Source organism: Gopherus flavomarginatus, chromosome 9 (genome assembly GCF_025201925.1).
Source record: "Gopherus flavomarginatus isolate rGopFla2 chromosome 9, rGopFla2.mat.asm, whole genome shotgun sequence".
In the NCBI taxonomy this organism is placed as follows: domain Eukaryota; kingdom Metazoa; phylum Chordata; order Testudines; family Testudinidae; genus Gopherus; species Gopherus flavomarginatus.
In genome coordinates, this window is record NC_066625.1 from 76,113,460 (window position 1) to 76,138,343 (window position 24,884).

The 24,884-nt window shown below is 43.3% G+C and overlaps 1 long non-coding RNA gene across 1 annotated transcript; it reads left to right on the forward strand.

Moving 5' to 3' along the window:
• Nucleotides 1-1,186: 1,186 nt before the first annotated feature.
• Nucleotides 1,187-23,612, forward strand: LOC127058222 (uncharacterized). The gene is made up of 3 exons (XR_007776315.1): nucleotides 1,187-1,275; nucleotides 11,900-12,055; nucleotides 23,518-23,612. It is a non-coding gene; the product is annotated as an uncharacterized LOC127058222 (long non-coding RNA).
• Nucleotides 23,613-24,884: the final 1,272 nt, after the last annotated feature.

The window sequence follows — 24,884 nt, forward strand, 5'->3', positions numbered from 1 at the left end:
AACTAGATTTGGGCCAAAATCTGAATCTGAGTTGCGATCTGGATTTTGAACTTTCCCCAAATTTGGGTATGTTTGGTAGAGTTGGGAGGTTTAAGATCCTTCTACAGAAAGAAGTCCTAACAGAAAGTTCAAGTCTGGGCTCAGATACGGAATTTAAATAACTCCCCAAAGTTTGGAGGGGAGTTCAGACTCAGGATTCCAAAACCACTTGTCTGAGCCAGTCACATTTCCCCAGATTTACAAGTGTCATTTGGATCTGTCCAAATTAAGGGCCAACTCCGGTGGTTCTTACTGAGGGAAAAATCCCACCTCACCATTGCCATGCCAGACAGGAACAGCAGTCAGAGTCTGCTCTGTTCTCATCTTCACATTGCTCCTCAAACTGAAGTTGGATAGTGGGACTCTCCAGTCCCTATTCCTCTCAGCAGCTCGCTCTGTAGCTGCAAAGAGGGGAAATTTATGGTGGAGCAAGGGCTTGATAGAGGGCCTTTGACTCCATAATTGGAGGAGTGTTTTGTGGCCAGCAATGGGAGGAAGAGGGCAGCTTTCCACAGCTCAAAGCCTATTTATTCAGGCTTTCCCCAAGAGACTAGGATTTGGCCCCAGTTCTTGGAGGATGGAGCCGGGGCCAAGGGGAGAGGTAAGTATCTTAAACCTAGTTTCATAAACTTGTAAGATTTTTAACTTTATGTACCAGGAATTAGTGTTGGGAGGAGCTTGGGGACTGGATTAGGTTCGGTGTATTTACATGCTAGCTAGCATCTTGTCTCTAACCTTTTATGATTCATCTTGGTTGTTTATGTGAGCTACAAACATTCAGACCAGAAAACTAGACTGCAAGTAAAATGACTCTTCTTACAAATACCTCTATACTATGTCCACTCATTACTCACCCAAATGACATAGTTTGGAGCTGTCTGGGGCACTCAAGGTTGAGAGTCCATGGTTCAACTTCCTGGTTTGTCCTGGAATGAGACAATGGTTTTGATACGTGCTGAGAACATTTGCAGCTCTTTCTGGCTCATTTTGACACCATGTCTCCACACCCTCTTTCCTTCACACCTCCTCTGCTGCTAAGGGGATTATAGCATCTCTAGTCCATTCGCTTTGTGTCCTATGCACTGTTTTGTACATCTCAGCCAGCCTTACTGTGACCAACACCCCGTTCTCCTCTTCTTGAGATCAAGCAGATTGAGGGGGGCCCATTCAAGCCTTTGGACGTTGCAACAACTGGATATGGCTTTCCAAGGAGCCACAGGATGTTTCACTAGACTGGTAAGTGAAACCAATTGTACCAATTTTTTTAAGCATTTGGACAATAGGATTGTGTATGATTTTGCATTCAGCCTTTGAAATGCATGGTAACTTCATGCTGAAGATACTGCACTGGAGCCTTTCCAAAGCTTCCAGAATTATAATGAGGTCCTGTTATTAGGGCAGGACATGCAGATTAATAGAACAGACTTTTTTTTTCTTCTTTATTTAAGACCATTTATATTTAGTGCTCTCTGTATTATGTGGTCTACCCACCTGTTACAGCTGTACCAGCACTATTTCTTTTAGCCTGCAAGGCTCAAGGTCACCCTGAGGTTGAGCTCGGATCATGGTCAAGAAATGTAAACATGGATAAGCCATGTGATGTGAGCTCACTCGGAAAGGCCATGTGGTATTCCTTCCCACCCCACCTCCCTCCCCCAATGACTGTCCATTGATTTTTTTTCAATGAATCCTCTGTGGTAATAGAGCCAAGTACAGCATGTGTATAAAACTGTAGCTCACAGCTTGTACAGTGAAAAAGTCAAAGACTTCAATTCTCGGTGCCAGCCTTGGAGTACTCAGCACACTGGGCCGGGTTGCTCTAACGTGTATAGACTACCATTGGTCTCTAGAGCCCAGACTGGGGTTTGCTGGGACTCAGGGACACCCCAGCCCCATCCTATACCACTCAAGGATCCTACTATATGGGGGATCCTCCTGTAGCATTAGCGTAGCTTTCCACTAGCAGAGGTAGCATAAAGTTGTCCTAACCCAGATGAGAATCTAGCCCCAAATCTGCAATCCCTATTGAGGCAAAACGTGTATGCTGAGAGAAACTGTCACAGAGCCAGGTATTATGTATTCTATTTGCACCATGTATGTGTTCTTAGCCATACTATGTAAATGAGTCCTAAGTTCTTAAACCACAATAGAACCAATCACACCCAAACAGCTCTGGACATCTGAGCTCAGACACTCTGAACAGTCACCAGGAACAGGTGCCTCCACTGCTGTGCCCCCAAGTCTCCAACTATTCTCCTAACTGCCATTGAACCTTCCCCTCCTGGCTTACTTATCCTCCAGTCAAGAGCCAGAGAGTAGCAGCAGATTCACCCCATTGCTGCTACTACGTATTACCACTCAGCAGATTCAGTACATAATGTATAAGAAAGTCAGGGCATACATATAAATGAGTCCATCCTTAGCTTACTCACATTTACTTCAGGGATGAGCTTTCTAGTGCTGTCCATCAACAGAGATGGCATATGTAGTATGTTATTGAGCAAATATGTCAGAGATAAATAATTCAGATACAGCTCACTATATACACATGGGACCTAATTTTCAGAGGTGTTGGGCACTAGCAGCTCCCATTAACCTCCACTGGAGTTGTGTGTGCTCAATACTTCTGAAAATCAAGCCCCCAGGGTCCATTTTCCAAGCCTGGTTGCCAGTTCCATATTAAAGCCCTTAAATCAGCATGTAAGTACCTAAAACGAGTGAGTTTTCAAATGCAGAACTGGGCATCCTTATGTAAATCCCCAAATTTTAACATTGACCACTATGATACACTAGGGCTCAATTTGGAAGTGGGTGTAAATTCCATTACTTGGCTCCGTGTGTGCAACAGTCAAGTGTCTGGATTGTTTGCAGTGTTGTTGCAGTCCTATTGGTACAAGGATAGGAGAGACAAGGTGGCTGAGCTAATATCTTTTATTAGACCAACTTCTGTTGGTGCAAGAGACAAGCTTTGAAGTTCCACAGAGCTCTTCTTCAGGTCTGTCAGAAATAGTATTTCTGTCGGCAGTGGGTTTGTTTTAGTTTACAGTAGACGGCTCTCATCGTCTTTCCTTAGCTCTCCTACCCCTTGCATTTTTTTTACCCTTCTCCTCCCCCAACCCTTTCCCTCTCTATTTTATCATAACCACTTATCATTCTGGATTACTCTGCATTGGGGGTTTTGTAACTGATGGCCTCTTCGGCCCTGTTTTCTCTTAGGGCTTGTTTACACAAGGAAGTTAATTGAAGATTAAAGTAGGATATGAATTCAAAGAGGAATTTTAATCCACTTTCAAAGTGGATTAAACTAATTCAGAATAAAGCACTCTTATTCTGGAATAATAGCACCCAAACAGGGAGTTAATCAGGAATAACCCTTACAAATATATACCACAGAGAGAGAGAGAGGAGCGGGAAAAGAAAGAGTCTTCAGTTTTATTTCAAGTGCTATGGAGCCATTTCCTATAGTACCGAAGAATGAAAGCTGATTACAGTAGCATGCAGGACATACACTGCATGTTTTATGTCTATCAGTTTAGCCAATTATACTGCTAGATGACATGTTAATGAGACTTTTCTGATGAGTTAGTTGCTGTTTTGCAGATCAGGGGAATGTTTGGTGATGTGATGATGGAATTTTCACATGACACAAAGTTTCATTGCATCATATAGTTAGTATATAGGCTTTCACTGGGGACTTTATTTGTTTAACATATTAATGATGAACAGCTGGCTGCATTACAGCCCTCGGTGTCAGAATGGATGGAGTCAAAATATGATGTTAGTCTAGTCTAAAACATCATTACCTTTTTTGTAGATTGGCCGACATATATAGGGAGAATGAGCAAAACAAGGCGATGACATTGCAATAGTGGAAATAAAATGTCAAACATAATGAGAGTCAGAACAACATGTAGAAGAAATGTTGGCATGAAAGGTGTTAGAAGGATTTAACTGAGTTAAGGAATGTAGGTTATAAACACATCCAGTTTCCAAGACTGTGTTGCAGCCTAACGTGACTTGAAGCTAAGAGTTATATATGCAGTATTGTTCACATCATTGCTTTGATCCTTATGGTTTGACTTGCCTGAAAAGACCCTTATTAAAAAGTGCCAGGTATTAGCTAGTTCCTATCTCTGTGAACTTAGGCCATGGCTACAGTTGTAGATGTAGAGCGCTTTGAGTTAAACCAGTCTTCACAGAGCGCAGTACGGAAAGCGCTGCAATCTGTCCACATTGACAGGTTCAAGTGCACTGGTGTGGCCACATTTGCGGCACTTGCAGCGGCATCAGGAATGGTGCATTATGGGCAGCTAGCCCAGCATGCAGTGACTGCGACGGGCTTTTAAAATGGGAGGGGTGGAATGGAGTGGGACAGGGAGTGCGTTGTGTGTATGTGGAGGGAGAGAGAGTTTTTGGGGGGAGGCTGAGAGCATGTCAGCATGCTGTCTTGTAAGTTCAGACAGCAACAGACCCCCCTCCCTCCTGCCTCTCTCCCTCTCTCTCTTACACACAGCATTCACAGTAACGGCTTGCATGCTGGCCATCAGAAATGGAGCTTTGAAAGAGCATTTCCGCATCCCTACAGGAGTTCAAAACAATGACAAGAGTGGCCACTTGACTTAAGGGGATTATGGAATGTTTCCGGAGGCCGGTCAGAGCGCAGTAATGCAACACCTCATTCACACTGATGCCAAGGCGCAGCAAACATTATTCCTCTTGCTGAGGTGGAGTACCAACCGCATTGTAGCCATGGAGTCAGAGCGCTCTACGTGCCTTGCCAGTGTGAACAGGGAGTGAGCTGGTGTGCCCGGGGCTCCTTTATTGCGCTGTAACTCGCAAGTGTAGCCAAGCCCTTAGTGGGGATACTCAGCCATTCCTTGCTCCCAGCATCCCACAGTGTATTTGGATTGCACTATATGTAGCCTCTTTACACCAGTTTCGCCCTCCCCCCAAACACATCTATGAAAACATCTTGCTGCCTTAGTGAGAACTGTGGTCCTCCGCTGCCAGTTTTGACTTATATAACAATGGTGAGTCTGGAACCACTTGCCATCTCACATCATTCAATGTACATGAGAAGAAGCTTCATTTTAGAGTGTGTGGTTGTAAGTGGTTAGTGTAAAGGATCCATCAGTCCTCTCATTGCCATTGATTTGCTGTGTGTCTTTGAGTAAGCATCTTGGGCTACGTTTACACTGAAGTCAGGATGCGCATGGGATGTTACACACCATATTCTTCATAGAAATAGTATGATATAAATATAACATAACTAAGTTGTATTTAATGCAAGATGTCATTGGAAAGGTTATGATTTACTGAATATGATTATCCTATTTGTATGCATGTATCATTTCTGTATCTGAAGTTAGGAATATTGACTATATAACAATTACAACTAGGTGTGTATTGGGGGAACATCCACGAAACAGTAAGCAATCAGCCTGAATGGGCCATTTAAAAAGGACAATAGGACTTTGAATAAACTAATCTCCCACCTTCCTGGGATGTTGCTTTCACACAGCAAGGTAATGTGATGTCACCTGGTACGGAGTACCACCTTGGACATTGCTAGTATTTTTCCACTGGAAACAAAGGATTCCTACCTTATGTAAATTTTATTTAAGGCGGGGAAGTAAGTCAATCAGAGCTCTTCTCCATTGCCTCCCCACCCAAGAAGGAAGACTGCTAAAAACACCCAAAGAAACAAAGCAAGGGAAAGGTGAAGGCTGAGTGCAGGCTGAGATAGGGGTCTAATCTGTAAAGAGACATAACTGGAACTCTCAGCTGCAGAAACTCTGCAACCTGCCTAAAACAACATTAAGGCTTTGTCTACACTATACAGTTTTTAGTGTCATGGCTGAGTTGCCACAGCCGAGCTGCTAAAAGTCGTGCAGTGTAGCCGCTGTTTCTTGGCTCTCCTGCCAGCAGAAGACTTCCACCCCCAACGACTGGGGTTAGCTTTGTCAACAGGAGAGCACTCCTGCTGGCAACGCGCTGTTCACACTGGCACTTGTCATGGCAAAACTTTCTTTCAGGGATGGGGGGGAGAATGTTAACACCTCTGAAAGACAAATGTTTTGTCGTTCAATTGCCAGTGTAGACATAACCTTAGGGTGTGCAATTATTATTTGTAACCTGTTTCTTGAGTGTATTAAGCTTAGTTTGCATGGTTTGTTTTATTTGCTCAGTAATCTGCTTTGTTCTGTTTGCTACTCCTTATAATCACTTAAAATTTACCTTTTGTAGTTAATAAACTTATTTCTTGTTTATTCCAAAACCCAGTTTGTGCAATTCATATGGGGAGGGGGAGGAGAGGGGGGCAAAAATCTGTGCATATCTCCCACCACATTGAGGGAGGGGGTGAATTTCATGAGCTTACGCTATATGGATTTCTATACCGCACTGATCTCAAGCTCTGTGTGATTCTACAGTTGGGTGTTTCCCTACCTGTGTCTGTGTCTGTGTCTGTGTGCTGGAAAGGGGCTTGAGAGCCAGTCACAGCAACACAGAGTGAGGGAAACTCAAATGAGAAGGCTCAGTGGCACCCCAGAAAGGAGGAATCCAGCCCATCACAATGTGATTGCAGCACGGGTAGACATACCTGAGCTAGCTTAAGTGCCAATAGTAATCAAGCTGCAGCAACATGGGCTTCAGCACAGGCTGTACAAGGCCACCAGGACCCTGGATTCATACCCAAGCAGCTGGTTTGCTCTGAAGTCCATGCTGTTACAGCTTCACTGTATTTGTGCTAGCTAGATTCAATCTAGTGTAGGTATGTCTACCCATGATTGCTGTATAGATATATCCTTAACCTTTCTAAACTCTGATTATCTATTAGTAAGATGAGTTTAAGCACTATTTACCTATGAATTTTATAGGAGGGATATAATTCTCTAATACATTCTAACGGATGATTTACAAATTCTGTTCAAAAGTTACCATTCTCTGTTAAAGTCTGCAGGAATATATAATATTACACAAGTTAGAGATGGGGGAGCGAACTATAAGGTCATCCCCTGTCAGTTCAGGGTATTCCCTAGTGCTTAATCAGTGTATGTTTAAAAGTCCTAATTGAGCTGGGCTTTTCCTACTTCCCATAGAAGATTATCCTGTGAACTAACAGAGAACATTAGCAGGAAACTTTTCTTGATGGTCAACCTACATTTTCTCTTAATTTCATCCTGTTGCTCTTACGCCCTTGTAAGCACCCTAAGTAATATTTTTTCTCGTGGTAGTAACTGTCTACGTACAAGTATTTGAAGGATGTACTCTTCCTTCTTGTCATTCAGCTTAGCTATATTCAGCTCTTCTGGCCTTAATAAAATGCTGTCAGATTTTCTGATGAAAGGTGCTCTATAAGCCCCAATGGTGAAAGTCAAATAACAAGTTGCCATCCACTGTCAGTTTCAGAGGAAGAAGTACTGAAATTAAAAAATCCACGACATTCAGTTATGTGTTAGAATTAGAAATAGCAGCGAATAGTGTTTTCTAGGAATTTTCCCCAGCGACTCTTTTGCTGGATGATGATAGTCTGGGATAAATGCTGCCCTCGCTCCACTGAAATCATAAAAATGAATTTGTAAAAACAGCAGAGAGTCCTGGGGCACCTTATAGACTAACAGACGTTTTGGAGCATGAGCTTTCGTGGGTGAATACCCACTTCGTCGGATGCATGTAGTGGAAATTTCCAGGGGCAGGTATATATATGCAAGCAAGCTAGAGATAACGAGGTTAGTTCAATCAGGGAGGATGATGCCCTGTTCTTGCAGCTGAGGTGTGAAAACCAAGGGAGGAGAAACTGGTTTTGTAGTTGGCAAGCCATTCACAGTCTTTGTTTAATCCTGAGCTGATGCTGTCACATTTGCAGATGAACTGAAGCTCAGCAGTTTCTCTTTGAAGTCTGGTCCAGAAGTTTTTTTGCTGCAGGATGACCACCTTAAGGTCTGCTATTGTGTGGCCAGGGAGGTTGAAGTGTTCTCCTACAGGTTTTTGTATATTGCCATTCCTAATATCTGATTTGTGTCCATTTATCCTTTTCTGTAGAGACTGTCCAGTTTGGCCGATGTACATAGCAGAGGGGCATTGCTGGCATATGATGGCGTATATTACATTGGTGGACATGCAAGGGCTAGTTCAAACACAAAGGGCTAGCAAGGGCTAGTTCAAACACAAAGCCATGCTTAAGCACCATTCTGCCAAGAGGTACTAAAACAGTTTCTTTAGCTACTGTAGACATGACCAGAGTGTGTGCTGAGGAAGGCGTGGTTGTATATTTGGTGTGTGCTTTCTAGCGGATGGAAGAGATAGCAAGAGAACCACAGATGGAGACTGTTAAAGAGAAAGGAAAAGGAAACAAAACATAAAATATAGGATTAAGTGTGCTGGGCGTCTTGATTGGAATGAGTGACTTCAAACAACAGAGGTGTGGTGTTTTATGTTGGCTCAGATAACAAAAAAGAAAGAGGACACAAGTATAATAAAAGATTTTCTGCCTTCAAAAGAATTGACAGCTATTTGTTATGGCTTTTCCTTAGTAGGTAATGCTGCAGTTAGTAACAGAGTAACAATTGTGATAAAGACCATTTTTAAATCCTCGAACTTTCTGACAACTTCTCCTTTTGAGATGTCTGGTCTCCATCCAAAAGGTGATTTTTTTTTGATTTTTTTTTAGGGAAAGTTTGGGCAAAATAGCTGTAGCTGGTTGTGAATTGGGAAAATACTTTTTTTTCCTGCAGTGAAGATATCTATGTAGAAGAGTGGGTGGCTAACTAAAAGCAGCAGAAATTTGGAACTTGGTACAGATATGGTCATTAGGGCCTAAGTTTTGATTAAAAATTGGTTAGAAGTTATAAATCTTTGAAATACACAAGGATCCATAAGGATGTATAATATGACTCTGTTCTAAGGTTGAGCATTTGGATATGTTTTTCTGGATACATCTTCCCTGAAGCGTACACTTATTACTGTAGGTCTCTAAGCACTAGTCCCCCTTCCGGACTTGAACTGGCTTAAAAGCTTATACAGATTTCATTGTTTTTTTTCCACTATGAAGTGGCTTTGGCACTTTTTGCCTACATGGGATAAACAAAAATCCTACTCATGAGCCCTTTGGTTCTTTAAAGAAATCTCTAGCAAATTAGTTGGGTAAGAATGTGGTAATTCAATGTTGCAGTTGCTTAATAAAAATTAAAAGGCCAAGAAATGCAAAATTAGGTTTAATCAAAATAACATATGAACGTATGAATTTTCTATCCCTACTTTGCTTGTTAAGGGAATAGCTTAATACATTGTTTCTCAAACTTGGGACGCCACTTGTGTAGGGAAAGCCCCTGGCAGGCCGGGCCGGTTTGTTTACCTGCCGTGTCCACAGGTCCGGCCGATCACGGCTCCCACTGGCCAAGGAGAGCCGCTGGAAGCAGTGGCCAGTGTGCCCCTCGGCCTGCGCCGCTTCCAGCAGCTCCCATTGGCCTGGAGCAGCGAACCGGGCCAGTGGGAGCCGCGATCGGCCGGACCTGTGGACGCGGTAGGTAAACAAACCAGCCTGGCCCACCAGGTTCTTCCCCTATACAAGCGGTGTCCCAAGTTTGGGAAACATTGGCTTAGTACACTGCTGTCTAAAAACATGCATCATAAAACACAGATCTACTTCCAGTGGAACCTTAACTTTTATAGTTCCTAATAGTTTGTGATTTTTTTAACTGTGCCACCTTAACATTGTATTAAATCCTAATTCAGCAAAACGCTTGAGCAAGCACATGCTTAAATGCTTTGCTGAGTAGGAAGGGACTTGAGCATGTGCAAAAGTGACTTGTTGAGTCAAGACAGACAGTATTTTCTCTCTCTCTCTGTATTTGAGTAACATACATACCCAGTAATTATCACTCCAATCCTTAGTGTTCTGGCATTTAGCAAGTGTTCTGATAACTAGCTGAGCCCTCACATCTACTGGAAAAATGTTCATAAGTTATAGCTGTAATGCTAACATTCCGCTTCGCAAGCAAAACGTTTCATAAAACAGAACATGTGTGAATCTTAAGCCTTCTTCTTCCATCATAGCTTTTCTCCCTGGACTCCAGAACCTTAACTTATTTTGAAAAAGGGGATGTCACATGTATAAACTGTGGCAGATCTTTTAATTCTTTGTAAACGTTACACATTTCATCACTGAAAGAGCTGTATCAAATCTTTATACAGGATACTGAACTTAGTACTGCTAAGGGAAAATGATCCATCTTCCCTATACAGAAGGCATTACATCACAGAAGGGATGGAAACAGAGAGCTCTGAGGGACTGGGATAGGCAAACTTTCCTCCTTTTACAGGAAATGGGTGAAGCCTTGCTTGAAATTATTACTCAGACGTTTTGTGCTGTGAAGGAAATGTCTCCTGATAGCACAAGCTATTGGTTTCCTGTTGTGAACTAACAGTTTTTGGCATAACCAGGAATGGACAGGAAGGGCAGACGATTGGGGGTCACTTGGAGATCCTTGTTTTAATGACAAGTAAATTGGAAGAAATTTGGGCAGCAGAGACACTAAAATGAAAAGAGGAGGATCAATTGCTGATTAGTAGGACGTTGCTGTGGAAACAAACAATACATCAAGTGCTACCAGGCTTGTCAGAAAAGCAGGTGTGACACTATTGTTTAAAAGGAAGTATACTGTGGGAGAAATCCCTTTGTATGCTCCATAATTAAGAGCCTGATTCAACAAAATATACATCCGGTTTCCACACTGAGAGGCAATTTTTGGAGGTTTCCATAGATGCTGGATTTTTTTTCTTCTTTCAGTGGGACCCTATAACTGAGGCACTTGCAAATGCCATTTTCCAATTGTAATATATAAATAGCACTGCTATCGGCTCCCTCCTCACTTGATCACCTTCCTTATTGTCTTCCGAGGCTGGAGAAAGGGGTTGTGCACGACCTTTGTTTTGCCTAGGATCAGCTAGTTCTAGATGGCTACTTGGTAGCCCATCACAGGGACAGAAGGGAGAAGGCTTGAGCCCCCCTGATACTGGGGACTAGTTCAGCCTCCGGTGCTTGTTAAGGCATCTCTGAAGGCTGTCCTACCTTCTACCTAAGCTACCCTAGCCCTGTGGGCACTGCAGCAGCCTTCTGAACTGAACTAAGGGTCCTGTGTGAAGGGAGGAATGCACAGCTAGCTATGCACCTGCCAGAGAGGCTCCCTGTGTCAGGGGTATACTCCAGACCCTCACTAGCCCTGTTACAGCAACATAGCTAATGCAAAATAGCCTCAGTACAGAGGCCATTTCTCCCTTTCAGGACTAGTCATGTAAGGTGCTAAGCACCCCCTGCAGCCATTGGAATCCTGCTTATAGGATGAGGGCTGAGGCCTCTCACAGGACTGCACTTTAATTGAACTACACGTAAGGGACATAAAATCAGGAAAAATTGTCTCAACGTACATCTTTAAACAAAACCTTTTTTTTTAAATAAGTGAGCAAATTCTCTTACATAAAATAAATCTGCTCTGTTTTTGTCACACATTTGATGGTCACAAATTTCATCCTTGTGAAAGCATTATTTTGATTGTGTGTAAATTCAGGTACAGAAAACTGCCTCTTTCACAGAATTAAAATTAATTAAAAGAGCTAATCCATGTGTGCGGACACTGAAATAAACTTTCCTGAAGCATTGGTTGTTTTTATGGTGCAAAATGCACAACCGTTTATAAAAATGTGCCTTCGCTTTCCTTTTGGATTTACTAAAGACAGATCTACGAAATCCATGTACGACAACATTTCTGCTTTCTGCTCCAAAAAAACACAAACTTCAGTCATCTTTGAATCATGCTCTTTTTTTAAAAACATCTTTTAAATATTTTTGTTTCCATTTCAGACTGCCAGCATTTCCATGGAAACCCCCAAAAATAAAGACTTTCCCAGCCTTGTGAGAACACACCTGCAAGAACCAGAATCACATTTCGCCTTTGGCCTCTCAAAAGTGACACTCCTCCATTTTAGTGTCACCTAAGGACATTTGTTTTTACACAAGGTATGGATATGTGCTCTCAAAATTAGCAGAAAGTATATATTAATCTAAAATTGCTATCATTTGAACTCTTGCCATTGAGAGTAACAAATGTGTTTTGCTGTCCAACAACTCTCTCTTTAAAATGTTACTTCATTCTCTTTTTAAGGGAAAATAAACAAATGAAAGGAATTGCTCTAAAGACCATAAAGCTGAGGTTTGCAGTCCTGAGATAAGAGAACTAAGGATCGTTAGAAATAAGAATTGTGTTTTGATCTTTTTAAATTGCTAATCTTGTACATATACATTTTTAGATATAAAGCCAAATTTTCAGCATCCCAGTTTCAAATTTTTTATGCTCAACCGCTTTTCCCATGTGACTCCCTCACATGTAAAGAAAACCTGAATTGTCATGTGCAAAATGATTGCACACCATTTTTTCCTCCACGTGCCTACTTTTCCCCCCAAACATAGCTAGTTGCGGATGCAAAGCTGAATTCACAAAATCAGAGGCTGGCTAAAAATTGCCCTTTAGGGGTTTTGTTTGCTATATATCAAAGCAGTTGATTTTTACATATTTCTAAAGGCACTTGTCAGTACTACAGCACTAAGGAGCAGCCTTACTTACATCAACCAAACTTGCTAATCAACACTAAAGGAAAATGGGGAGATTTTTTTGCTAAGGAAACCTTCTCCAAGGATCTCTTACACAGTGAGTTAAAAAAGAAATGTTTTGGATAAGACAATCTCCAGGTGTATTTCTTAAATTAACTCAATAGTGGTGAAGTAAATAGTTTCAGAATCATTTCCATGAGTATTTGGCCAAATAAAATAACTGAACTGAACTCAGCCTTATCCACACCCCCTTTTGTTTGCTTTTCACAAATATTCTAACAAGTGAGTTCAGTGGCAAGATTATCTGAGGTTACCTTTACTCACATTAAATAGTGAATCCATGAATAATCCTACTGAAGGTAATGGGCTGTTTTGTGAAGAAAGGCACTACTCCACGTAAGTAAGGATATCAACAGCTGCCTCTACATTAATATTAAAGAATATTCACAGAAACCAAATTTTGATCTCAAACACTTATCGATACAATTACATAGAACTAAAGGGTACAGCTGAAATTTTGAACATCAGATATAGTGAATGGCTGATAAGCAATCTGCGGGCTCAGAATTATTTGCACAAATTATTTGGTGAATAATTTCAAATAATAAACTAGAGAAAATCTTACAGTGCTTGTGGGACAATCCACAAGCAGAAAAAGATGCTCAATTCAAATGTTATTTATTCACTCAGCTATATTTGATAACCAAGAGTTACTCTCTGATAATGTTTGATCTGGTTGAGTGCATTTTGAACATAAATTTAGACATAGACTGAGGCCTAATCGTGATACATCCGTATACATGTGCTACAGAATGCCGGATGGTACTGAAAGCACCCATTTACACGTTATTGTACAGTAGCCTTTCAGAAGTGGTGTGCCGAGTCTCCATTTATTCACTCTAATTTAAGGTTTCACGTGCCGGTGAAATACATTTTGACGTTTTTAGAAAGTCTCTTTCTATAAGTCTATAAACTATTGTATGTAAAGTAAACAAGTTTTTAAAAATGTTTAAGAAGATTCATTTAAAATTAAATTAAAATGCAGATCTTATCAGTTTAGTACAGAGGTTCTTAACCTGGGGGGCATGCACCCCCTGGGGCAAGGCCAGTGCAAGGATATTTTGTGCCCTAAGCAAAACTTGCACCTTGCGCCCTCCTCCTCGCACATCGGTTCATTGAGTAGCAAATCCCGATGAGCCTTTATAGACCCCAAGGGCCTGCCATGCCCAGGGGCTGCTCCCCAGACCAGGTTTCCCCCTCCCCGCCCCCTGAACCCCCTGGAGGGTGCACAGCCCCCACCACAAGCTCTTCCAACCCCACTCCAGTGGCCCCCACCCCAAATCCACTCACTGGCTTTGCCAGGCTTGGGCCGCTGCAGCAGCTCGGCAGGGAGGAGCCGCCTTCCGGAGGCACTGGAGAGCCAGAGCATCCTGCTTGAGGCAGCAGCGAGCCCCAGCCATGGAGGAGCCAGCATGGTGCAGGCAGGCAGCAGCCCTGCAAAGGCAGCAGTGCCGCTAGCAGGGAGCAGCTGTGACCCCCCCCCCACACCCAAGGTGTGGCCCACCTCCCCCCAGGGGGCTTCTGCAGGCTGCAGTGGATGTATGTGGACGCCAGCCCCCATGTGCCCCCCAGCTCCCCCCTCACCTTGGGTTACCATATTTCAACAATCAAAAAGAGGGGAGAGCCCTGCCCTAGCCTCACCCCAGCCACTTCCTCCCACTTCCCACCCCAACTGCCCCTGTCAGAACCCCCAACTCCTCCCCGTCCCCTGACTGCCCCCTCCTGGGACCCCTGCTCCTAACTGCCCCCCAGAACCCCACTCCCTACCTAAGTCTCCCTGCTCCTTGTCCCCTGACTGCCCCCTCCTGAGACTCCCCCACCCTAACTGCCCCTCTAGGACCCTACCCCGTACCTGTCCCCTGACTGCCCCAACCCTTATCCACACCCCCACCCCCACAGACCCCCAAGACTTCCACTCCCCACCCTCAGACAGGACCCCCATAACTCCCGACCCATCCAACCCTCCCCCTGCTCCCTGACTGCCCCCCGGGACTCCCCTTACCATGCCCATGCTAGTCAGATGCTGGCTTCACGTGGAGGCAAAACTCGACGGAATGCTGAGGCAGCGGGAGGGAGGAGCTGCAGGAGGGGCAGCAGCTGTGGCGGCTCACACTTCTGGGAGCCACAGAATCCTAGCGCAGTGAGGAGGGGAGCCGGGGGGGTGCGACTGGCTGGGCTGTGGCCCAGTGACCCCCCCTCGGGGGGCCTCCTGCAGCAGATACATGTGGGTTCCTCACCGCACTTGGGCTTTGCAGCTCCCAGGAGTGTAAGCCGCTGCCACTGCCCCTCCTGCAGCAGGCTCGGGGCCCCATGCCCCGGCGGCTCACACTCCCGGGAGCTGCAGAACCCGAGTGCAGTGAGCGGGGAACTGGAGGGCAGGCCTGCCACCGATCTGGGGTGCTGGCCACCAGCCCCACTCAGCCTCCTGCCAGCTGAGTGAACAGAACCCCAGACCGGCAGGAGGCTGAGCAGGGCTGGCGGCTAGGACCTCGACTGGCAGCTGCGTGCCAGGCAAAATTGGCTTGCGTGCCACTTTTGGCATGCGTGCCGTAGGTTGCCGACCCCTGATATACAGCTTACTGTTATGTATAAGAGAGACAAGGTGGGTGAGGTAGTATCTTTTAGTGGACCAACTCCTGTTGGTGAAAGGGACAAGCTCTGGAGCATGGAACGAGAATACCCAAGTTAAATACAAGGTGGGACAGACTGTTTAAGAACAGGGGGTTCATACATGTTGTAGGCGACCACTTAAAATGAAGTGGGCAATTAACATCTCTGCAGTCATAGGACACTGAAGGGTTTGTAAGTAGCAGGGTGTGTTGCAAATTGTTGTAACGGGCCATAAAACTGGCGTCTCTGTTAAGTCCACTGTTTTTAGTGTCCAGCAGAGTTATGAATTTAAATTCCCAGGCTTGTCTCTTGAAGATGTTGTGCAGGTTTCCTTTGAGGATGAGGACTGAGAGGTTAGATATGAAGTTTGCTCATTTATAATTTTTTTACAACACGCCTTTCAAGATCCATAAGTCCTACACACACCTATCACAGTAAGTGGCGTATCTCATCCAGTGCATCAAATGCCCCAACAACTCCTCTATGGGTGAAACCAATCACTATGCTCTTGAATGAACTCTCACGAAAAGAAATGATAGACAAAACACCTGTGCGAGAATACTTTTCACAAAGCGATCACTCCGTATCTGACCTCTCTCTTCATCCTCATAGGAAACCTGCACAACACCTTCAAGAGATGAGCATGGGCACTTAGGCCTGATCTACACTAAAAAATTAAAGTTAGCTTAACTATATTGCCTAGGGGTGTGAAAAAAATCTGCATCCCTGAACAGCGCGGTTAAACTGACCAAATCCCCAGTGTAGACAGCACTAGGTCTACAGAAGAATTCTCCTCGCTTCTGCCTCTCTGGCAGGTGGATTACCTACACTGATGGGAGAATCCCTCCTGTCAGCATTGGTAGTGTCTATACTGAAGTGCTAGAGCAGTGCCTCTATACCACTATAGCATTTCAAATGTAGACAAGCCCTTAAATTCATAACTGCTGGACACTAAACACCATGGACTTGAGATACTGATTTTATGGCCCATTTTAACAATCTGTAACATACCCTGCTACCTCCGCTGTCTAACCCTCCCACTACTATCTCTCCATTTTCCTGTGAGTCCAGGGGTATTACTTGCCCACTTCATTTTAAGTGGTCTCCTACAACCTATGAACCCATTATGTTTAACAATCTCTCCCCCTTTGTTTTTCACTTGGGCACCTCTGTTACCTTCTCCAGACATGAGGAAGAGTTCTGTGAAGCTTTAAAGGTTGTCCCTTCTACCAACAGAAGTTGGTCCAATAAAAGATATTACATCACCTGCCTTGTCTCTCTTATATCTCTCACCATAGCTACAATGCTACCGCAAACAACCAGTCACTCTCAAGTGTGCTTTTGTACGATCTCAGACTGATTGCATCAGGGCTGGACTTGTCTGATATTCCTATGAGAGATCTTCATGAAAAATACAGGTTGATGCACAAAATGGTGTTGATAATTTTGGATAAGACAAATCTCAAGGTCCTGAATACTTGCAGTCCTTAAAGTTCCTAGGTCATTTTCTGCCAGAACAGGAATGTAATCCAACATCCTGGCCAAACTCCAGATCACATACTTATACCTTCTATTTGCTGAAAGTCCCCATACAGTTCCAGTGTGCTTCACTTCCTGTCTTAAGTAGCTACTTATTCAGTGTTGCTACATGGTGTTTAATTTCTGCTGTGGAGATTGGTGGCATTTCAGTGGTAGGTGAAGGGATTCCTGTATATGTATTCATACAGAAAATGACAATTTCAGAGTTGTTCTGATGTATGTTTATTGCAGTACTCCTAAAGATTGATTAGTAAATATGGTAAAACTTGAACATCAACGTAGATGGCAGGTGGAGTTTTACGACAACAGCCATTAGAGTAAAAGGATAAATGATACAGCATCTGAGTGTGGTTTTCAGTTATTCATTTGAAACAGATGAAGTAAAATCCACATGCAGAAAATAAATTCACATGGGCTAAATCTTTAGGGTAGGGGTAGAGGGGGAAGAAATAAGTTTTCTAGGATGTTGTAAAGTTAGTGTAGATTTAAACTCCATTGTAGTAAAATTGCAATACTCTACATTAGCTATATAGTCTTCCTTCGACTGTATTCAAATCACTTATTTCATTTGTGCGTGCTTGCTGTAGCTGAGATTAAACAGCAGCACAATACAAATCAGTCACTTTGGTGACTTTCAATACAATAACCTCAAAGTTAAGATTGGTATAAAAGTGAAAAAATGCCAGCAGAAATTTTCTAGCCATTCATGTACTGTTCTGCCTTTTAGGCTCAAACTGGGGTTTGTTTTGTTTACTCTACATTTCTTTGGTTTGGCTGGTTTGAATCCCAGTGTGAATTAGAATGACGAACTGCAGCCCTAAAACAAAAGGCCTCTTCTACTGACCTTTACATTAGGCCTTGAATGGCATTTATAACTCGTTTAGCTTTCAGTCCCATTTGAGCTGTACCTGGAAAGGTGGCTGTTCCTGAGTGAGCCTGGATAGTCTCCTCTCACAAGAGGACTTCAAAGCCAAAAATTCAGTCACTTTACCTTCCATTTCTAATGCTGTCTTGAGGGAGAGAATTTTTGATAGAAAGCTGCAGATCCTAGAGCTTGGTGCATGAGAACAGATCAGTGCTCCAACTATTCCCATTTCCTGTCTCTGATATTGAGCAATGCCACATGCTGTAGAGGAGGCATACCTTGCCAACCCCTCCAGCTTGTGAAATACTGTGCCCTTGGAGATGGGCCATTTCTTCTTGATCCCAGCTGGTCAGTAGTTTATGCCCGGATGCACAGGCCTTTAATTTATTATTGCTAGTGATAATGTTCAGATGCCTCTATTCTTATTCATATAAAGGTCAAATCCTTTGAATATTACTACAAGTATTTGTTGCAATAATATTCTGCAGCAAGTTATGTTGCAAGAAAAGCTCCATGAGCCTGTAATAAGTTTTCAGAGGGGCTTCCTGAGGAGAGAGTCCCTGACTTTGGATTCCCTCCTCACATTTGGCCAGAGGAGGGAATCCTTTGCACATGCAGCATACCACAGGTTCACTGTGGGCACACAGTGTTCATGGCCTTCACTATTCAAATTGTACCATGCAACAGCTGCACATAGGGCTCAACTGTGCCTGATAGACACAATGAGAAGGACTATACTTGGGAGGCTCAATACGCAGAATACCTATGAAAATGCAGTATGCTACTCCCTGGATATCCACCCAGGAGACCTGTTTCCTTTGGGATGGCTAGCACCTTCAGGGGCACTATTAGGGAGCACTCCATGGAGCAAATGGGATTCCAGCTCAACAACTATGTGGATTACCTCTAGGTGCTGCCATTTGGCCTCGCTGCATGTACTGTTGCTGTCACGCACATTTTTCATGTAGATGGCATAATTATTGTGGCAGTGACTCTGGTGGCTCCTGTTTGCTCTTCTAACAATTTCTATTCTCTAAGTCCATTACTGTAGGGGTCCTAGCTTTTACTATCAGAAAGACTTTTTTTGCTTCATGATCTCTTAAGTACAGTATTGATTTATAAAAGTATATCCCCCTTCCTTCTTCGTGGCTGTTTCTCATCTGCTTTTAGTATACCTTTTGATCATACTTTTGACAGTCACTCATCCAATTCCTCTTTAAGTAACCCTTCTTCCCCCCAACCAACAAACTAAAGGAAACAAGTGTTCATGGTCCATTTGCTGGAGGGTACATGCAAACTAAGCATAGGTGCGTACACACAGTCACCTAGGGAAAGCAAAGTATTGGTTAAGAGAGTTATCTGTAAAACACTACCCATCTCTTCCCCAGGAGCCAGTGTGGGGGACTCCTCCAGCAGGGTTGGTTTCCAGTGTATCTTACTGTTGTGGCTATATCTTTGATATTTTGTCAGGTATCTACAACCGGGGCCAGCCATCTTCTTGTATATTTTATATTATAAGAAGAATCAGTCAGCAAGTGCTGCTAGATTCTATATAACTATCCAGAAAAGGCTGGTACTATGGAATAAGTAAGCACTTTAGAGGCTTTTTTAGTCTTGTCCTCTCAAATCTCCCCATGTCTATTTCTGATCCCAACCCTCTTGGAGGCGGAACAGGGGGAGGAGGAGTTCCCCAGTGTGCCTGAAATATTGAACTACTCCCAAAGGACAAAACCTAAACAAACAGTATCCTGCTGCTTGTCACACCCAATCCTTCCCTAACCTAAACAGCCACTGACCCGCTTATCGCCCTCGGTCAACAACTTTCAGAAGGTTTTATTGTGAGAGGGGAAAGCCTTTTACCTCTTCCACTGGTTTTATTGCTACCTCCACATTACATGCCTTAAACAGCCAGCTGTGTGTGCTTGCCATTTAGAGAGGTAGGCATGCACAGAAACGGATGCTAAATTAGTCAGTTACTGCAATAGTCTTAGGACATCCTGTGTTGAAGAAGGGAAGAGGGGGGCAGAAATCATGACAGAACAACCTTTGATTGACATACTTCCCCTTCTTGGTACATCATGTCCGTTCAAATATGTCAGGACTAAATCCCACCTCTATTTTGAACTGACTGGTTGAGCTTTTCATAGGCAACCAATCACTAATGCATGCTTTGGCTCCTGCAAGGTATCCACATGACAATGGAAACAAACCATGCACCTCTAATGCCAACTGCTAACTCACCACAAAAGTAAACAGGGATTGACAGCCTTGATATGAGACGCCACAAGAATTCAGGACTAGCTCGAAAAAACTGATGATCACTTAACACAAAACATAAAGCTCTTGAGATCAGATGTCAGATCCTTGAATGCAATCTCCAATAGTCCCATATCAGTCTTTCGAGAAGTGCGCCAACCCTTCCCCCATCACACAGCTGTATTGAGCCTATGGCATTTGAATTCAGTTCAGAGCTATTTTCAAGGTGACAAGAACTTTTTCTACCCTATTGTCAAGCAGAAGTTCTTAGTATTGTATAAAGCCGTCTTCACCTGTGGCTCTTAAAGCACTTCATAAAAGGTGGATAGGCAGAGCCAGGTCTCAGGACTTCAAGTCCTATGCCCAATCCACTAAACCATGCATTGCAGACACAACAAAATATGCATCATGTGTGAACAGTTTAACAGAAAATGCAAATACATATTTTAAATTTCATATCAATCCAACGGACTAAAACAGGAATGCACTGTCCTACTAGATAATTAGCAGTTACTTTTTAAAATATATCATATATAATGTCCAGCCACCTTTGTAAAGCGCTTTGAGATCCATGGACAAAGAGCACTATTTAGTATATATGTGCAAGAATAGGAACATCAGGAGAGAACAGGGAAAGGTGAGAGGGTGAAATTCACCCAATATAGATGGACTGCACAAAGCCCTAAATCCACATAGCTCCCACTTAAACCCTTAATAAAGAGCTTACCTGGGGTGCGGTCCCTCGACGCTGAAGTAAATTTCATCCTTACATTATTTTTATGGTCTAGACTGAAGTGTGAATAAAGCAGTAACATAAAAAAAGTTTACTGTTCTTTTTGGCATAAGGAGCTGAACTTGGAACAAACTCGGTTAAACGTATGTAACCATAAAAGGGCTGCTTGCCAATTCCTGGAGAGGAAAGATTTTTAAATAGCCACTGCACTATAGCTCTGGCTACAGAGCAAATAGTGTAGGCTGAATTTACTATGATCTTCAGGTCTGAGTGCACAGTAAATGGAATTCACGCGCCTTTCCAAGTCACCTCTTGTGCCCTGAACAGGCAGCCCTGAAGTGAAGTACTTCCCTCCCAACCCCTTAGGGTTGTGCAAACCCATGCTCTTATTAGTAGCTAAAGGAGAAAAACACCTACCTCCACGTCACTGCAATTGAGGAAAGAATGGAAATGAGAAATAGGTACGTTGCTGAGCTAATCTTGCATACAAAGCAGCTTCCAACTCTTTTCACTGATGATTTTTAAGAGCAAAAATTTTTACTTGTATTCCATTTAAAAAAAACTTGGCCCATGAGTACTCGCTATATACACAGATGAAAGCAGCAAAATGCCTTAAATGACTTCAGCAGGAAACTACTGGGAAGAGGAGTGGTGTGTTTTCTGACAGACCCATTGCACATTTCTAGGAAAAACTTTTCAAGCTCAGTGTCCTGAAATGAAACAGAATTTCACAGGACTGCAGAGGTTTTCTACAACACTCCTTCCCTGGATCGCAGGCTATACTGCCCTAGATGAACTCCTTTAAACACACTCCAGCATCAATGGTTCAGAAAAAGAGAGAGGATGAAAGCTCTAAACACAGCAAGTTTAAAATCAGCACCAACAGGACCAAAACCTGTCTCAGATAAAATGCATATTTTGTTCTGCTCATGGTCATAAATCCTTCTCTCACCAGCCACAGAAATGCATATCCTCATATGAAGTGCTCAGTGAGCTCAGAATCTATCCATATCGTAGTGATGACAAAGCATGAGACTACTGCAGTCTCCATGATGGAGAAGCTGAGTAATAACTGACTCCAGCCAACTAGATCACTGGGGTGTAAGGTCATCCTGGAACTCTATTTCCATTATTTCTTCTGGGTAAATTGCTCTGGGAACAATCCTCTCTTCTAACATAACGTAATCAAGAACTAGAAAGTCACTGCCACTTACCACAGGGTTGCAATTCCTGGCCCGACTGGCTGTGTTGGGAATTTAAATGATGTCTCCACCCTAGCAGCATGTGGAACCAATGTAATGGCTAATACAAATCAGGCTTAAAATGGAGTAGTGCTGCAGTTCTTGCTGTTTTTGTAAGCCAGCAAGAATGATTTTTGGACAAAACCGTAAGCATTAAAGGGAACTAAAAAAAAAAAAAAATCAGCAGAAGTGAGGAATGGCTCTTAATCTAACAATATACACCAAGAAACATCCTAGTGACCAAAAAAAACAAAACAACCCACCATCACCAGGCTGTATTACATAATACCATGCTCAGGAGCAAGTCAATGAAAAAAATGCATTTTTTCACCAACCCTGGATTATTTTGTGGGGGAGAGATGTACAGTTCTTTACCTGCATTTTAAACAATGCTCAGAACCCGCTACATCCGAAAAGGTTAAGATATGTGGCCTAAGGGTGAACGGCAGTGGCTCCCCAGTGAAACTTTCACTCCAGGAAGTGAGGTAGTTTCTTGACTGTAAACTAGGTTTGGCTAAAAGTGTGTTAACAAGCATTAACGGAGGTCTACACTACAGGTCCTTTGGTCAGCTGTGCGCCACATTTCCCTGTTTAACGTATGCCAGGTCCCAGCATTTAGTGTGCCATCTTGACCCAAGCTAACTCTAGCCCTGAGTCTCCAATTTACAGCTCTAGATCACACAATGAGTCACAAGAGTTAACACACACATTAATTCTGCCCATTAGGCAACATCCATTCTCATTTCTTTTCTCCTAACCGCCAGAGACAGTCTTTCTTTGTTACGTTTAAGTCACTGGCAGGACATGTTGAGAAAAACCATTCATGTTATCACTAGAGTTGCCTTTTTAAAACTCACTCCCTGTGCACAGAAGTCCTCAGTCTACGGCTAATGTAAAGCCATACTTTTAGCATGTCATTGTTTCCCCATTGTCTCCCTCCTTCCTGGGCTTCCTTTAGCACAGTTCTCCCACTCCCGGGTAACTGACTAGACTGCCACAAGGGCTGCCTGCCTGATACAGAACTCTGCTTTGCAGTTGTTGGATCTTTTGGGTCTCATGGATGAGACGTGATTTCTGGGCTTTGGAACGAGTGCCAGTCATTCTTTTCATTCAACATATTTGGAGAGTACTATCACAGAACATGTTAGATTCATGTTAGATTAAGTATTGCTGAAGGAGTTAAACTGCCTTTGACAAATAGATCTCCAGCTCTACATTAATCCATCTTAAAATGACATGTTTCTTACATGTTCCAGGAGCAATTCTCAAGGGTTTATTTAATTGTATAATGTGGCATTATGAACAATCGTGTCAGTTTTACCTGGCTATCTCTACTCTGTCTTTTTAAGAAACATTTTCTATGGACAATTTGGCCAATCCCAGACTTCCTGCCCACCCAAGGTTCCTGTCCCTCCTGTGTAGGGTCTGCTATTCCCCAGGGAGAACGTACCCTTTGGGGCCACAAGGGTGTGAGGAGTGAAGCTTTAATCACAGGCCACAGGAAGGACCACAACACCCCAGCAGCCCTAAATGTTTCTGACTGGATTTCTCCATGTCCCTTCTGCAGGAATATCTTTAGATCATCTCCATGCCAGTTAAGTGGAACCCCTGCCTATACACTGCTTGCTGGGATCATAGGCAAAGCCAAGACTTTCAAAGATCATACACCATCAGTAAGGACTGAAGGTCAGTGGTGAAAACTATGAGTGAGATCACTGGTCCCCAAACTTCTCAGGGTTGCGCACCCCCTTCCCCCAACCATTTCTGCACAGAGCTAGGGATGGGCGTGAGGCCACAGGTTGGGGGTGAGGATGTAGACAGGGGTAAAGGGGTCGAGGCTGGGGGCAGAGCAGGGCTGGGTAGTGCTCCCTCCTTGCCCCCCCGTGGGGGCTGGCCCAGACCCAGCCATGCCCCCTTCAAACGGTCCTCTGTGCTCCCCAATGGGGGGAACATCCCACAGTTTGGGGACCTCTGGGCTAGATCCAGTCTCACTGAAAACAATGAAAGTTTTGCCATTGACTTCAATGGGTACAAGACTATCATGTAGGCACAAGGCCACTAATTTTTGTTTAGGTAATGCCCAGGGTTAACAAGGGGACGTGATAACCCACACTCCCACTCAAAAAGCTCCCAAGAGCATTTTATAATTCCACAAACAGATGGGGAAAGGTAAGGAGGTTGAGGTAAGCTCTTACAAGTATAAGAGTCTGGAATTCCTTGGGATTCATGGAATTTTTTCAATCAGTCTCAATAAGATGCAGAATGCATAATCCAGCCTTAAACACAAACACTACACACACTAAACCTGTCCAAAACAGAATAACTCTAGGTAGAAATCACTGCAAACTAAATCAGAATGACTTTTTTTTGTTTTACTGAATATACTCCACTAAACATTAATTCCTAAGTAGCTGGAGAGTGGAGGAATGAGACAGCGATGCACTCTCAGGAGGTTGTGACAAAAGGAAATAGTTTAAAAATAATTTGCTTCAGTCTTGAAAAAGTCCTGAAACAAGCTTCTACAAATGCAACGACCATTACAATTATTAAGCTAAACCTCTCATCTTCTGACCTGGGTAATATTTTTTTCCAGAATTAATCTTAGTATTAGTGATTAGGTAGGGTTATTTCGTCGTGAGTGAAGAGGATTCAGATGTGTGACTGAAGTAAACTAGATAAAGACTTTTTAGAAAATGAAGCCAGGTGATCTATTTGAGGTCAGCGGACAGACTGGAACTAGAGGACAGATATAAGTGAAGGGGGGATGTATGTAAAATAATTGTAAGAAAGTATTATCTTACTGAGTGCAGTGAGCAAGTGGAGTTAAGCAGTAAGTATATGGCCTCTAGTATGTGAAAGGGGTATTAATTACTTTTGAACCCTTCGCTCTGTCTGAGGGACCAGGAAGGAGCGTCTCACTGATCATGCTTCCCC